The sequence below is a fragment of the Silene latifolia genome, unplaced genomic scaffold (assembly GCF_048544455.1).
Source record: "Silene latifolia isolate original U9 population unplaced genomic scaffold, ASM4854445v1 scaffold_378, whole genome shotgun sequence".
Classification (NCBI taxonomy): Eukaryota; Viridiplantae; Streptophyta; class Magnoliopsida; order Caryophyllales; family Caryophyllaceae; genus Silene; species Silene latifolia.
In genome coordinates, this window is record NW_027413306.1 from 58,973 (window position 1) to 72,510 (window position 13,538).

The following is a 13,538-nucleotide window of genomic DNA, read 5'->3' on the forward strand; positions in this document are numbered from 1 at the left end:
GTGGCTAACCGGCACCCCCAAATGTCTTCCGTTGGTGCTCAAACTTTGCGTTCCCGCTTTATCTAATGCGAGGAACTTTCTATGTGATTTCCGGAAAATTTTGTTCCGGAATCCCGAAAAGCCGTGTATTATACACTTCAATTTCAGCCGTTCGGAAGGTCGTACCGGACCCCGTTTTTTTTTCTCCCTGTTTTTCAATCACGTGCCCGAGCTTATTTCAGGAATCAACTTGTTCGATTTCAGCCTCAAATAACGAGCTTTAACACATTTTTCACGATAATCCGAGTTTGGCGAATCTTTGGTTTAGGCACACCGGCACCCCCAAATGTCTTCCGTTGGTGCTCAAACTTTGCGTGGCCGCTTTATCTAATCCGAGGAACTTTCTATGTGATTTCCGGAGAATTTTGTTCCGGAATCCCAAAAAACCGTGTATTATACACTTCAATTTCGGTAGTTCGAAAGGTCGACGGACCCGTTTCTTTTTCTCTGTTTTTCAATCACGCATCCGAGCTTATTTCAGGAATCAACCTGTTCGATTTCAGCCTCAAATAACGAGCTTTAACACATTTTTCACGATAATCCGAGTTTGGCGAATCTTTGGTTTGTGACACACCGGCACCCCCAAATGTCTTCCGTTGGTGCTCAAACTTTGCGTGGCCGCTTTATCTAACCCGAGGAACTTTCTATGTGATTTCCGGAGAATTTTGTTCGGGGACCTCGGAATCCGAAAACCGTGTATTTATACACTTTAATTTCCGTTCGGAAGGTCGTGACCGGATCTGTTTCTTTTTCTCCTGTTTTTCAATCACGCGTCCGAGGTTATCTCAAAGAATCAACCTTTGTTCGATTTCACCTCAAATAACGAGATTTAACACATTTTCACGATAATCCGAGTTTCGGCGAATCCGATTTAGGTACACCAAGCACCCCCAAATGTCTTCCGTTGGTGCTCAAACTTTGCGTTGCCGCTTAATCTAATCCGAGGAACTTTCTATGTGATTTCCGGAGAATTTTGTTAGGGACCCGGAATCTGAAAAACCGTGTATTATAGACTTCAATTTCACCGTTCGGAAGGTCGTCTAGGACCCGTTTCTTTTTCTCCCATTTTTTTCAATCACGCGCCCGAGCTCATTTAAGGAATCAACCTGTTCGATTTCCGCCTCAAATAACGAGCTTTAACACATTTTTCACGATAATCCGAGTTTCGGCGAATGCTGGTTTGTGACACACCGGCACCCCCAAATGTCTTCCGTTGGTGCTCAAACTTTGCGTGGCCGCTTTATCTGACCCGAGAAACTTTCTATGTGATTTCCAAAGAATTTTGTTCCGGGACCCCGGAATCCCGAAAAACCGTGTATTATTATACACTTCAATTTCAGCCGTTCGGTAGGTCGTGCGGACCCGTTTTTTTCTCCTGTTTTTCAATCACGCGCCGAGCTTATTTGGGAATCAACCTGTTCGATTTCACCTCAAATAACGAGCTTTAACACATTTTTCACGATAATCCGAGTTTCGGCGAATGCTGGTTTGTGGCACACGGGCACCCCCAAATGTCTTCCGTTGGTGCTCAAACTTTGTGTGGCCGTTATATCTGACCCTAGGAACTTTCAATCTGATTTCCGGAGAATTTTGTTCCGGGGCCCTAGAATCCCGAAAAATATACATTTCAATTTCAGCCGTTCGAAAGGTCGTCAGGACTGTTTTTTTTCTCCCGTTTTTAATCACGCGTCCGAGCTCATTTCGGGAATCAACCTGTTCGATTTCAATCTCAAATAACGAGCTTTAATACATTTTTCACGATAATCCGAGTTTCGGCGAATCTTTGGTTTTCAGGCACACCAAAGCACCCCCAAATGTCTTTCGTTGGTGCTCAAACTTTGCGTGGCAACTTTATCGACCCGAGGAACTTTCTATGTGATTTAGGAAAATTTTGTTCGGGGACCCAGAATCCCGAAAAACCGTGTATTTATACACTTTAATTTGAGCCGTTCGGAAGGTCGTAAACCGGATCCTGTTTCTTTTTCTCCTGTTTTTCAATCACGCGTCCGAGGTTATCTCAAAGAATCGACTGTTCGATTTGACCTCAAATAACGAGATTTAACACATTTTTCACGATAATCCGAGTTTCGGCGAATGCTGATTTGTGGCACACCGGCACCCCCAAATGTCTTCCGTTGGTGCTCAAACTTTGCGTGGCCGCTTTATCTGACCCGAGAAACTTTCTATGTGATTTCCAAAGAATTTTGTTCCGGGACTTCGGAATCCCGAAAAACCGTGTATTATTATACATTTCAATTTCAGCCGTTCGGTAGGTCGTGCCGGACCCCGTTTTTTTTTCTCCCTGTTTTTCAATCACGCGCCCGAGCTTATTTTAGGAATCAACCTGTTTGATTTCAGCCTCAAATAACGAGCTTTAACACATTTTTCCCGATAATCCGAGTTTCGGCGAATGCTGGTTTGTGGCACACGGGCACCCCCAAATGTCTTCCGTTGGTGCTCAAACTTTGTGTGGCCGTTATATCTGAACCTAGGAACTTTCAATCGATTTAGGAGAATTTTGTTCGGGGCCCTAGAATCCCGAAAAATATACATTTCAATTTGGTAGTTCGAAAGGTCGTCAGGACCTGTTTTTTTTCTCTCTGTTTTTTAATCACGCGTCCGAGCTCATTTCAGGAATCAACCTGTTCGATTTCAATCTCAAATAACGAGCTTTAATACATTTTTCACGATAATCCGAGTTTCGGCGAATCTTTGGTTTTGGCACACCAAAGACCCCAAATGTCTTTGTTGGTGCTCAAACTTTGCGTGGCAACTTTATCTCGACCCGATGAACTTTCTATGTGATTTAGGAAAATTTTGTTCGGGGACCCTGAATCCCGAAAAACCGTGTATTTATACACTTCAATTTCACCGTTCGGAAGGTCGTCGGATCCTGTTTCTTTTTCTCCTGTTTTTCAATCACGCGTCCGAGGTTATCCCAAAGAATCGACTGTTCGATTTGAGCCTCAAATAACGAGATTTAACACATTTTTCACGATAATCCGAGTTTCGGCGAATGCTGGTTTGTGGCACACCGGCACCCCCAAATGTCTTCCGTTGGTGCTCAAACTTTTCGTGACCGCTTTATCTGACCCGAGAAAGTTTCTATGTGATTTCCAGAAAATTTTGTTCCGGGACCCCGGAATCCCGAAAAAACGTGTATTATTATACACTTCAATTTCAGCCGTTCGGAAGGTCTTACCGGACCCCGTTTCTTTTTCTCCTTGTTTTTCAATCACGCGTCCGAGCTCATTTCAGGAATCAGCCTGTTCGATTTCAGCCTCAAGTAACGAGCTTTAACACATTTTTTACGATAATCCGAGTTTCGGCGAATGCTTGTTTGTGGCACACCGGCACCCCAAATGTCTTCCGTTGGTGCTCAAACTTTGCGTTGCCGCTTAATCTAATCCGAGGAACTTTCTATGTGATTTCCGGAGAATTTTGTTCGGGACCGGAATCTGAAAAACCGTGTATTATAGACTTCAATTTTTTAGTTCGCAAGGTCGTATCGGACCCGTTTCTTTTTCTCCTGTTTTTCAATCACGCGCCCGAGCTCATTTCGAGGAATCAACACATTCGATTTCAGCCTCAAATAACGAGCTTTAACACATTTTTCACGATAATCAGGAGTTTCGGCGAATCTTTGGTTTTGGCACACGGGCACCCCCAAATGTCTTCCGTTGGTGCTCAAACTTTGTGTGGCCGTTATATCTGACCCTAGGAACTTTCAATCTGATTTCCGGAGAATTTTGTTCCGGGGCCCTAGAATCCCGAAAAATATACATTTCAATTTCAGCCGTTCGAAAGGTCGTACCGGACCCTGTTTTTTTTTCTCCCTGTTTTTTAATCACGCGTCCGAGCTCATTTCAGGAATCAACCTGTTCGATTTCAATCTCAAATAACGAGCTTTAATACATTTTTCACGATAATCCGAGTTTCGGCGAATGCTGGTTTGTGGCACACCAGCACCCCCAAATGTCTTCTGTTGGTGCTCAAACTTTGCGTGGCAACTTTATCTGACCCGAGAAACTTTCTATGTGATTTCCGGAAAATTTTGTTCAGGGACCCCAGAATCCCGAAAAACCGTGTATTTATACACTTTAATTTCAACCGTTCGGAAGGTCGTACCGGATCCTGTTTCTTTTTCTCCCTGTTTTTCAATCACGCGTCCGAGGTTATCTCAGCAATCGACCTGTTCGATTTCAGCCTCAAATAACGAGATTTAACACATTTTTCACGATAATCGAGTTTCGGCGAATCTTTGATTTCAGGCACACCGGCACCCCCAAATGTCTTCCGTTGGTGCTCAAACTTTGCGTGGCCGCTTTATCTGACCCGAGAAACTTTCTATGTGATTTCCAAAGAATTTTGTTCCGGGACCCCGGAATCCCGAAAAACCGTGTATTATTATACACTTCAATTTCAGCCGTTCGGAAGGTCGTGCCGGACCCCGTTTTTTTTTCTCCCTGTTTTTCAATCACGCGCCCGAGCTTATTTCAGGAATCAACCTGTTCGATTTCAGCCTCAAATAACGAGCTTTAACACATTTTTCACGATAATCCGAGTTTCGGCGAATGCTGGTTTGTGGCACACGGGCACCCCCAAATGTCTTCCGTTGGTGCTCAAACTTTGTGTGGCCGTTATATCTGACCCTAGGAACTTTCAATCTTATTTCCGGAGAATTTTGTTCCGGGGCCCTAGAATCCCGAAAAATATACATTTCAATTTCAGCCGTTCGAAAGGTCGTACCGGACCCTGTTTTTTTTTCTCCCTGTTTTTTAATCACGCGTCCGAGCTCATTCAGGAATCAACCTGTTCGATTTCAATCTCAAATAACGAGCTTTAATACATTTTTCACGATAATCCGAGTTTCGGCGAATGCTGGTTTGTGGCACACCAGCACCCCCAAATGTCTTCTGTTGGTGCTCAAACTTTGCGTGGCAACTTTATCTGACCCGAGGAACTTTCTATGTGATTTCCGGAAAATTTTGTTCAGGGACCCCAGAATCCCGAAAAACCGTGTATTTATACACTTTAATTTCAGCCGTTCGGAAGGTCGTACCGGATCCTGTTTCTTTTTCTCCCTGTTTTTCAATCACGCGCCCGAGCTCATTTCAGGAATCAACCTGTTCGATTTCAGCCTCAAATAACGAGCTTTAACACATTTTTCACGATAATCCGAGTTTCGGCGAATGCTGGTTTGTGGCACACGGGCACCCCCAAATGTCTTCCGTTGGTGCTCAAACTTTGTGTGGCCGTTATATCTGACCCTAGGAACTTTCAATCGATTCGAGGAGAATTTTGTTCCGGGGCCCTAGAATCCGAAAAATATACATTTCAATTTCGGCCCGTTCGAAAGGTCGTACGGACGTTTTTTTTTTCTCCCTGTTTTTTAATCACGCGTCCGAGCTCATTTCAGGAATCAACCTGTTCAATTTCAATCACAAATAACGAGCTTTAATACATTTTTCACGATAATCCGAGTTTCGGCGAATGCTGGTTTGTGGCACACCAGCACCCCCAAATGTCTTCTGTTGGTGCTCAAACTTTGCGTGGCAACTTTATCTGACCCGAGAAACTTTCTATGTGATTTCCGGAAAATTTTGTTCAGGGACCCTAGAATCCCGAAAAACCGTGTATTTATACACTTTAATTTGACCGTTCGGGAAGGTAAATCAGGATCCTGTTTCTTTTTCTCCTTTTTTTCAATCACGCGTCCGAGGTTATCTCAAAGAATCGACTGTTCGATTTCGGCCTCAAATAACGAGATTTAACACATTTTTCACGATAATCCGAGTTTCGGCGAATCTTTGATTTGTGGCACACCAAGCACCCCCAAATGTCTTCCGTTGGTGCTCAAACTTTGCGTGGCCGCTTTATCCGACCCGAGAAACTTTCTATGTGATTTCCAAAGAATTTTGTTCGGGACCGGAATCCGAAAAACCGTGTATTATTATACACTTCAATTTCAGCCGTTCGGAAGGTCGTGCCGGACCCCGTTTTTTTTTCTCCCTGTTTTTCAATCACGCGCCCGAGCTTATTTCAGGAATCAACCTGTTCGATTTCAGCCTCAAATAACGAGCTTTAACACATTTTCACGATAATCCAAGTTTCGGCGAATCTTTGGTTTGGCACACGGCACCCCCAAATGTCTTCCGTTGGTGCTCAAACTTTGTGTGGCCGTTATATCTGACCCTAGGAACTTTCAATCGATTTCGGAGAATTTTGTTAGGGGCCCTAGAATCCCGAAAAATATACATTTCAATTTCGGCCGTTCGAAAGGTCGTCCGGACCTTTTTTTTCTCCTGTTTTTTAATCACGCGTCCGAGCTCATTCAGAATCAACCTGTTCGATTTCAATCTCAAATAACGAGCTTTAATACATTTTTCACGATAATCCGAGTTTCGGCGAATCTTTGGTTTTGGCACACCAAAGCACCCCCAAATGTCTTCTCGTTGGTGCTCAAACTTTGCGTGGCAACTTTATCGACTCGAGGAACTTTCTATGTGATTTCCGGAAAATTTTGTTCGGGGACCCGAATCCGAAAAACCGTGTATTTATACACTTTAATTTCACCGTTCGGAAGGTCGTCGGATCCTGTTTCTTTTTCTCCTGTTTTTCAATCACGCGTCCGAGGTTATCTCAAAGAATCGACTGTTCGATTTGACCTCAAATAACGAGATTTAACACATTTTCACGATAATCAGAGTTTGGCGAATCTTTGGTTTGTGGCACACCAAGCACCCCCAAATGTCTTGTTGGTGCTCAAACTTTGCGTGGCCGCTTTATCGACCCGAGGAACTTTCTATGTGATTTCCGAGAAAATTTTGTTCGGGACCCGGTATCCGAAAAACGTGTATTATTATACACTTCAATTTCACCGTTCGGAAGGTCTTACCGGACCCGTTTCTTTTTCTCCTGTTTTTCAATCACGCGTCCGAGCTCATTTCAGGAATCAGCCTGTTCGATTTCAGCCTCAAGTAACGAGCTTTAACACATTTTTTACGATAATCCGAGTTTCGGCGAATGCTGTTTGTGGCACACCGGCACCCCCAAATGTCTTCCGTTGGTGCTCAAACTTTGCGTTGCCGCTTAATCTAATCCGAGGAACTTTCTATGTGATTTCCGGAGAATTTTGTTAGGGACCGGAATCTGAAAAACCGTGTATTATAGACTTCAATTTCGGCCGTTCGGAAGGTCGTACCGGACCCTGTTTCTTTTTCTCCTGTTTTTCAATCACGCGTCCGAGCTCATTTCAGGAATCAACTGTTCGATTTCAGCCTAAATAACGAGCTTTAACACATTTTTCACGATAATCCGAGTTTGTGAATCTTTGGTTTGTGACACACCGGCACCCCCAAATGTCTTCCGTTGGTGCTCAAACTTTGCGTGGCCGCTTTATCTAACCCGAGGAACTTTCTATGTGATTTAGGAGAATTTTGTTCGGGGACCCCTGAATCCGAAAAACCGTGTATTTATACACTTTAATTTCAGCCGTTCGGAAGGTCGTACCGGATCCTGTTTCTTTTTCTCCCTGTTTTTCAATCACGCGTCCGAGGTTATCTCAGCAATCGACCTGTTCGATTTCAGCCTCAAATAACGAGATTTAACACATTTTTCACGATAATCCGAGTTTCGGCGAATGCTGATTTGTGGCACACCGGCACCCCCAAATGTCTTCCGTTGGTGCTCAAACTTTGCGTGGCCGCTTTATCTGACCCGAGAAACTTTCTATGTGATTTCCAAAGAATTTTGTTCCGGGACCCCGGAATCCCGAAAAACCGTGTATTATTATACACTTCAATTTCAGCCGTTCGGAAGGTCGTGCCGGACCCGTTTTTTTTCTCCCTGTTTTTCAATCACGCGCCCGAGCTTATTTCAGGAATCAACCTGTTCGATTTCAGCCTCAAATAACGAGCTTTAACACATTTTTCACGATAATCCGAGTTTCGGCGAATGCTGGTTTGTGGCACACGGGCACCCCCAAATGTCTTCCGTTGGTGCTCAAACTTTGTGTGGCCGTTATATCTGACCCTAGGAACTTTCAATCTGATTTCCGGAGAATTTTGTTCCGGGGCCCTAGAATCCCGAAAAATATACATTTCAATTTCAGCCGTTCGAAAGGTCGTACCGGACCTGTTTTTTTTTCTCCCTGTTTTTTAATCACGCGTCCGAGCTCATTTCAGGAATCAACCTGTTCGATTTCAATCTCAAATAACGAGCTTTAATACATTTTTCACGATAATCCGAGTTTCGGCGAATGCTGGTTTGTGGCACACCAGCACCCCCAAATGTCTTCTGTTGGTGCTCAAACTTTGCGTGGCAACTTTATCTGACCCGAGGAACTTTCTATGTAATTTCCGGAAAATTTTGTTCAGGGACCCCAGAATCCCGAAAAACCGTGTATTTATACACTTTAATTTCAGCCGTTCGGAAGGTCGTACCGGATCCTGTTTCTTTTTCTCCCTGTTTTTCAATCACGCGTCCGAGGTTATCTTAGCAATCGACCTGTTCGATTTCAGCCTCAAATAACGAGATTTAACACATTTTTCACGATAATCCGAGTTTCGGCGAATCTTTGGTTTGTAGGCACACACGGCACCCCCAAATGTCTTCCGTTGGTGCTCAAACTTTGCGTGGCCGCTTTATCGACCCGAGGAACTTTCTATGTGATTTCAGAAAATTTTGTTAGGGACCGGAATCCGAAAAACGTGTATTATTATACACTTCAATTTTCACCGTTCGGAAGGTCTTACCGGACCCGTTTCTTTTTCTCCTGTTTTTCAATCACGCGTCCGAGCTCATTTCAGGAATCACTGTTCGATTTTGACCTCAAGTAACGAGCTTTAACACATTTTTTACGATAATCCGAGTTTGGCGAATCTTTGTTTTAGGCACACCGGCACCCCCAAATGTCTTCCGTTGGTGCTCAAACTTTGCGTTGCCGCTTAATCTAATCCGAGGAACTTTCTATGTGATTTCCGGAGAATTTTGTTCGGGACCGGAATCTGAAAAACCGTGTATTATAGACTTCAATTTACCGTTCGCAAGGTCGTCACCGGACCCGTTTCTTTTTCTCCTGTTTTTCAATCACGCGCCCGAGCTCATTTGAGAAATCAACTGTTCGATTTCACCTCAAATAACGAGCTTTAACACATTTTTCACGATAATCCGAGTTTCGGCGAATCCTTGGTTTGTGACACACCGGCACCCCCAAATGTCTTCCGTTGGTGCTCAAACTTTGCGTGGCCGCTTTATCTAACCCGAGGAACTTTCTATGTGATTTCCGGAGAATTTTGTTCAGGGACCCCAGAATCCCGAAAAACCGTGTATTTATACACTTTAAATTCAGCCGTTCGGAAGGTCGTAACGGATCTGTTTCTTTTTCTCCCTGTTTTTCAATCACGCGTCCGAGGTTATCTCAGCAATCAACCTGTTCGATTTCAGCCTCAAATAACGAGATTTAACACATTTTTCACGATAATCCGAGTTTCGGCGAATGCTGATTTGTGGCACACCGGCACCCCCAAATGTCTTCCGTTGGTGCTCAAACTTTGCGTGGCCGCTTTATCGACCCGAGGAACTTTCTATGTGATTTCCAAAGAATTTTGTTAGGGACCCGGAATCCCGAAAAACCGTGTATTATTATACACTTCAATTTCAGCCGTTCGGTAGGTCGTGCTTTAGGACCCGTTTTTTTTTCTCCTGTTTTTCAATCACGCGCCCGAGCTTATTTCGGGAATCAACTTTGTTCGATTTCACCTCAAATAACGAGCTTTAACACATTTTTCACGATAATCAGAGTTTGGCGAATCTTTGGTTTTGGCACACGGGCACCCCCAAATGTCTTCCGTTGGTGCTCAAACTTTGTGTGGCCGTTATATCTGACCCTAGGAACTTTCAATCGATTTAGGAGAATTTTGTTCCAGGGGCCCTAGAATCCCGAAAAATATACATTTCAATTTTAGCCGTTCGAAAGGTCGGACCACTGTTTCTTTTTCTCCTGTTTTTTAATCACGCGTCCGAGCTCATTTCGAGAATCAACCTGTTCGATTTCAATCTCAAATAACGAGCTTTAATACATTTTTCACGTTAATCCGAGTTTCGGCGAATCTTTGGTTTTGGCACACCAAAGACCCCCAAATGTCTTCTGTTGGTGCTCAAACTTTGTGTGGCGGCTTTATCGACCCGAGGAACTTTCTATGTGATTTCCGGAAAATTTTGTTCAGGGGACCCTGAATCCCGAAAACCGTGTATTTATACACTTTAATTTCAGCCGTTCGGAAGGTCGTACCGGATCCTGTTTCTTTTTCTCCCTGTTTTTCAATCACGCGTCCGAGGTTATCTCAAAGAATCGACTGTTCGATTTGACCTCAAATAACGAGATTTAACACATTTTCACGATAATCCGAGTTTCGGCGAATTTTGGTTTGTGGCACACCGGCACCCCCAAATGTCTTCCGTTGGTGCTCAAACTTTGCGTGGCCGCTTTATCGACCGAGAAACTTTCTATGTGATTTCCAGAAAATTTTGTTCCGGGACCCCGGAATCCCGAAAAAACGTGTATTATTATACACTTCAATTTCAGCCGTTCGGAAGGTCTTACCGGACCCCGTTTCTTTTTCTCCCTGTTTTTCAATCACGCGTCCGAGCTCATTTCAGGAATCAGCCTGTTCGATTTCAGCCTCAAATAACGAGCTTTAACACATTTTTTACGATAATCCGAGTTTAGTGAATCTTTGTTTTTTGGCACACCGGAACCCCCAAATGTCTTCCGTTGGTGCTCAAACTTTGCGTTGCCGCTTTATCTAATCCGAGGAACTTTCTATGTGATTTCCGGAGAATTTTGTTCCGGGACCCCGGAATCCTGAAAAACCGTGTATTATACACTTAAATTTCAGCCGTTCGGAAGGTCGTACCGGACCCCGTTTCTTTTTCTCCCTGTTTTTCAATAACGCGCCCGAGCTCATTTCAGGAATCAACCGGTTCGATTTCAGCCTCAACTAACGAGCTTTAACACATTTTTCACGATAATCCGAGTTTCGGCGAACACTGGTTTGTGGCACACCGGCACCCCCAAATGTCTTCCGTTGGTACTCAAACTTTGCGTTGCCGCTTTATCTAACCCGAGCAACTTTCTATGTGATTTCCGAAAAATTTTGTTCCGGGACCCCGGAATCCCGAAAAACCGTGTATTATACACGTCAATTTCAGCCGTTCGGAAGGTCGTACGGACCCCGTTTCTTTTTCTCCCTGTTTTTCAATCTCGCGCCCGAGCTCATTTCAGGAATCAACCTGTTCGATTTCAGCCTCAAATAACGAGCTTTAACACATTTTTCACGTTAATCAGTTTTGGCGAATCTTGGTTTTGTACACCGGCACCCCAAATGTCTTCCGTTGGTGCTCAAACTTTGCGTTGCCGCTTTATCTTACCCGAGGAACTTTCTATGTGATTTCCGGAGAATTTTGTTCAGGGACCGGAATCGAAAAAACCGTGTATTATACACTTCAATTTGTAGTTCGGAAGGTCGTCTAGGACCCCGTTTCTTTTTCTCCTGTTTTTCAATCACGCGCCGAGCTTATTTCGTGAATCAACTGTTCGATTTCAGCCTCAAATAACGAGCTTTAACAAATTTTTCACGATAATCCGAGTTTCGGCGAATGCTGGTTTGTGGCACACGGGCACCCCCAAATGTCTTCCGTTGGTGCTCAAACTTTGCGTTGCCGCTTTATCTAACCCGAGGAACTTTCTATGTGATTTCCGGAGAATTTTGTTCCGGGAGCCCGGAATCCCGAAAAACCGTGTATTATACACTTCAATTTCAGCCGTTCGGAAGGTCGTACCGGACCCCGTTTCTTTTTCTCCCTGTTTTTCAATCACGCATCCGAGCTCATTTCAGGAATCAACCTGTTCGATTTCAGCCTCAACTAACGAGCTTTAACACATTTTTCAAGATAATCCGAGTTTCGGCGAACGCTGGTTTGTGGCACACCGGCACCCCCAAATGTCTTCCGTTGGTGCTCAAACTTTGCGTTGCCGCTTTATCTAACCCGAGGAACTTGTTATGTGATTTCCGGAGAATTTTGTTCCGAGACCCCGGAATCCCGAAAAACCGTGTATTATACCACTTCAATTTCAGCCGTTCGGAAGGTCGTACCGGACCCCGTTTTTTTTTCTCCCTGTTTTTCAATCACGCGCCCGAGCTCATTTCAGGAATCAACCTGTTCGATTTCAGCCTCAACTAACGAGCTTTAACACATTTTTCACGATAATCCGAGTTTCGGCGAATGCTGGTTTGTGGCACACCGGCACCCCCAAATGTCTTCCGTTCGTGCTCAAACTTTGCGTGACCGCTTTATCTGGCCGGAAGAACTTTCTATGTGATTTCCGGAGAATTTTGTTCTGGAGCCCCGGAATCTCGAAAAACCGTGTATTATACACGTCAATTTCAGCCGTTCGGAAGGTCGTACGGACCCCGTTTCTTTTTCTCCCTGTTTTTCAATCACGCGCCCGAGCTCATTTCAGGAATCAACCTGTTCGATTTCAGCCTCAAATAACGAGCTTTAACACATTTTTCACGATAATCCGAGTTTCGGCGAATGCTGGTTTGTGGCACACCGGCACCCCCAAATGTCTTCCGTTGGTGCTCAAACTTTGCGTTGACACTTTATCTTACCCGAGGAACTTTCTATGTGATTTCCGGAGAATTTTATTCCTGGACCCCGGAATCCCGAAAAACCGTGTATTATACACTTCAATTTCAGCCGTTCGGAAGGTCGTACCGGACTCCGTTTCTTTTTCTCCCTTTTTTTCAATCACGCGTCCGAGCTCATTTCAGGAATCAACCTGTTCGATTTCAGCCTCAAGTAACGAGCTTTAACACATTTTTCACGATAATCCGAGTTTCGGCGAATGCTGGTTTGTGGCACACGGGCACCCCCAAATTTCTTCCGTTGGTGCTCAAACTTTGCGTTGCCGCTTTATCTAACCCGAGGAACTTTCTATGTGATTTCCGGAAAATTTTGTTCCGGGAGCCCGGAATCCCGAAAAACCGTGTATTATACACTTCAATTTCAGCCGTTCGGAAGGTCGTACCGGACCCCGTTTCTTTTTCTCCCTGTTTTTCAATCACACGTCCGAGCTCATTTCAGGAATCAACCTGTTCGATTTCAGCCACAACTAACGAGTTTTAACACATTTTTCACGATAATTAGAGTTTCGGCGAACGCTGGTTTGTGGCACACCGGCACCCCCAAATGTCTTCCGTTGGTGCTCAAACTTTGCGTTGCCGCTTTATCTAACCCGAGGAACTTTCTATGTGATTTCCGGAGAATTTTGTTCCGAGACCCCGGAATCCCGAAAACCGTGTATTATACACTTCAATTTCAGCCGTTCGGAAGGTCGTACCGGTCCCCGATTCTTTTTCTCCCTGTTTTTCAATCACGCGCCCGAGCTCATTTCAGGAATCAACCTGTTCGATTTCAGCATCAACTAACGA